At 38.7% G+C, this 4,027-nt stretch overlaps 1 non-coding gene across 1 annotated transcript; it reads left to right on the forward strand.

Annotated features, from left to right (window-relative positions):
* Positions 1-2,722: 2,722 nt before the first annotated feature.
* LOC114796259 (U2 spliceosomal RNA) lies at positions 2,723-2,918 on the forward strand. The gene has a single exon (XR_003750653.1). It is a non-coding gene; the product is annotated as a U2 spliceosomal RNA (small nuclear RNA).
* The last annotated feature ends 1,109 nt before the right edge of the window (positions 2,919-4,027 follow it).

The raw sequence follows: 4,027 nt of genomic DNA on the forward strand, positions 1-4,027 counted from the left end.
TGAAGATGGACATTATGCTCAATGGGATGAGTTTTTATAATCCAATGCACGCACAGAAAAATATTTCTGTTTATCTGACGATAATGACGAAAAGATTTCTTCCAGTTTACATTTGTCACAATTGTCTTTTTCTACTATAATCAAAATCTAATCTGAATTAATGGGTCACTTAAAAAAAATTTAATAAAAGAAGTGAAAGCTTTTTCAAGCAAAATCTTTTCTTGCAGCATCTTGCAAGATTTGAATGTCCTACTTGACTTTGAACTGGTTTCCATGATTCTGTGTGAAGCAGAAACAAAGTGATAAAGAAAACCGATGTGCTACAGTCATTTAACCCCTGCTGAGACTCTTCTAAACATTTTGAAGATTAATGCCAGCGCTTAACCATGCTGTGAAATGCAAGGCAGAACTGGGTGAAAAATAGGATGTAAAAATGAACTTAATGGGCTCGAATTTGGATTGGTTTAACAACACACTTTGAATGCTGAGCAGGCTGAAAAAGAAACAGCTTTCCTGAAATTGCTGTAATTTCCCTTCAGTAATCATATTCAAATGCTTAATCCTGCCTGCTGATCAGAATTGTGTTTGTGTGTCCTGGATGTTAACCACAACACACTAAGGCTCAGTGCGCTGTACTGTGCAAACCTGTTCAAATGTATTAAAGTGAATTTGTTCGGATGTGGTCTATGCAAGTACAGTATGGACAGAATACATGACAATACAGATTTGGTTTCCAACCCTCTGCAGATGGAAACAGTATTGAACTGGAACTGAGAGAAGAACTCCAAGTGATCATAAAGCGTTTTTTTTTTTTCCTTTTTCACAGAATTACTCAGATAAAAGCCTTTCATTCTTGTGTTTGCACCCTATAAAACACATAAAACACAATTTGCACTATTTCTAGTGTCTGGTGTTGTCTAGTACACACTTAATGTGCCTTAGCATTATTTTGTACAGTCTTATGCAGTTTAGCATTGTCGTGTGTGTACGGACTTTCCTCAAATCCCTTACTGAGTTATTTGTGACATATCCTCAACGTGATATTGTTGTGGTGGGTCATTTTATTCTTTGTAATCTTTTGTAAATAAGCATTTTGTTTATTCTTGTTGGCATCACAGACAGGCTCACAACCAGGCGTGCAATCCTACAACTGTTCTGTTCATTTTTTCCTGAGTTTTCTGAACTAGACACCAGTGCAGATGGTGAGTGGGTGACAGAATACAATTAGCTACACCAAGAGTTTAGCAAGCATACGATTACATATGGCCCTGTTGTCAGTTGACAAGCACACCAGCGGGATGGAGCAATAAGCATGAGGGAACTTGAGCTTGGAGAGCCATTGATTCAGGAGCCACATCTCACAGGGAGTCTTGACTGCTACGTAAAATACAACCCGAAAGAGGTCTTAAATCAGAATAAGACCCATGCATTTCAATTCCACCTCACCCAAAGTCTCCAGGTTCTGAACCAGGAGAACGGTGAGGCCTATTCATCAGATTATTTCAATTATTCTGCTAATTGGATTGGGACCAGACACACAGTGGCATCACTTTGGCATTAATTTTGAAAAAAACTGAGCCATATTGAATCTGAACTGTTGTAGAAGAGGAGAGGAGAATCTATTACTGGGAAAGTTTTTTCCTCTGGCTGCTCTGCCGCTGGTGCTCCACACACATGCATATTCATACAACGTTCGTCAGTTCCCTCTAGCTCCTTAATGGGCTTTTCTGATAACTGCTGTGCAGAAAAAAAATCTCAAACCATCAGTCAAGGGCATGCAAATCATGTCTGTGTGTCATGTAGTTTTATTGGGAAAAAAAAGAGAAAAAATCTCTTAATCAGTCTGTGTGTGTGTGTGTGTGTGTGTGTGTGTGTGTGTGTGTGTGTGTGTGTGTGATGGGATCGTGTTATTTAGCTCACATCACATTATGACTTCAAAAAAAAAAAAGCACTTTTGCATCGTTTGTCATTTCAGTTCGCTTCTCTTCAGACATTAAGATAATGGCCACTAATTTAAAACTGGCAGCTCTACATGCTAACATGGGGCATGTTTGCTACTTCTCAGGATTTACATAAACAGATACAACACGAAGGAAACACAAGGATGATTGTGCATCTGACCTATTGATGGGTGTGGTCTTAAATCATCCAGAATAAGGATATAGTGTGCAGATTGTGTACCAGCAATAAGCCCCCAGTGTTTCATCATATCCAATTTAATTCACCTATGTAGGTGCTAAGAAACCTTTATTTGTAGTATCTGTAGATCTAGTAAAGTAGTTTGCGTACAAATTCACATACTCCTTCACCCTGGAACAGTGCTGCAGTGCAATCAGATAATCAGCTTGTGATTCTCTGTGTGGACGTTTGCATTAACCTGATCATAATGAATATCTTGGGACCATGAAACTTAGTTTTCCCATAATCATAACAAACAATGTTTCCAGTGCAACCATGATATGGATGTTTCACACACAGATGTTTGATGAAATATTACATTTTATTACTTAATTCATTTAAATGAGGGACAGAGGGAGGCCAGAGGAAAACACTGAGAAGTTGTGCTCAAGGTTCCTCCTGGAGAAAGACATGCTGGCCTCGTCCGATCTGTGCTGATCTTGTAGCTCAAGATAATTGTCATTTTCACAATAACATTTATTGTTATACTGTTAAAAGAAATGGGAAAACTAATTAAATAACTTAAATAACGTATTCGTGCGTAATCGCTTCTTGGCCTTCTGGCTAAGATCAAGTGTAGTATCTGTTTTAATCAGTTTAATATCTAATACATCCCCCAGCGGGGGACAACATATTAAGCCTATTTTTAGAATGGGGAGTCTGCAAAGGGGCTTGCTCCTTCAGCTCCACGCATCGACCCAGTATTGCAGGTGCACTTTCAGGGCAGTGGTGGCATAGCGGTTAAGGAAGCAGCCCCGTAATCAGAAGGTTGCCGGTTCGAATCCCGATCCGCCATACAACATACACCAAGGTGCCACTGAGCAAAGCACCGCTGCCCAGGAGCCTGTCATGGCTGCCAATGTGTCACCCTGTGCTGTGTTTCACAATGACAATTACTTCACTTAATTTACAAGATGAGATTTACTGAACAAAAAAGACATGATATATATAAAATGACTGGGAAGGGCTAGATCGGAAAAAGGATATGAAAACTATTTAGTTTATTTGATGTCTTGTGTATCATCTGTATGTTATGCTGTAGAATTGTATTACATCATGGCTTGACTACTGCAACTACTCCCACAGTCACTGTTATCACAGCTTCAGTTGGTCCAAAATGCTGCAGAGTGCTTTTAGGGTACTAAAAAGAGACAACACATTACCCCAGTTGTTGCATCACTGCACTGGCTGCCGGTTAATTTTAGAATTCAATATAAAAAATTATTGATGGTTTTTAAGGCTTTAAATGATACAGGCCCCACCCTACATAACAGATCTTGTTCATTTTCAGCCAACTCCTAGATCCTTAAGATTGAGCAGCAATCTCTACGTCCCCCGATCTCGCGACAGAGCCTTCGCAGTTGCTGTGCCCCGCCTGTGGAACCAGCTACCTCTTGACATTAAATTTGCCCCTACAACATCTGCTTTTAAATCCAGGCTTAAAACTCATCTGTACTCTTAAGCTTTCCCAGACATTTAAAGTTTCCCCTCAATGTGTTTTTATTTTGTACCCCCATTTTTATTTATTTATTCCTATTAGTTAGCTTCTACTCTCCATGTATTTAACTGTGTTCTTCTTATGTATATCTGTATTTCCTTTTATGCCTGTACAGCACTTTGGTGCAGTGGAACTGCTGTTAAAGTGCTATAGAGATAAAGTTTTTGTAACGTTAACTTGTATGTTATCAAGTACTGTGTTTTGTATATTGATTATTAAGACACAAGGATTATGAATTCCTTGTGTGTGTTACAGACATGGCCAATAAACTTTATTCTGAGCAGCCTTTTAGAGTTTCTGTACAAAGAATAATTTTTTTTATTTGCTAGATCAATACACTAATTTTCCATA

This window comes from Denticeps clupeoides, chromosome 8 (assembly GCF_900700375.1).
Source record: "Denticeps clupeoides chromosome 8, fDenClu1.1, whole genome shotgun sequence".
Lineage (NCBI taxonomy): Eukaryota > Metazoa > Chordata > Actinopteri > Clupeiformes > Denticipitidae > Denticeps > Denticeps clupeoides.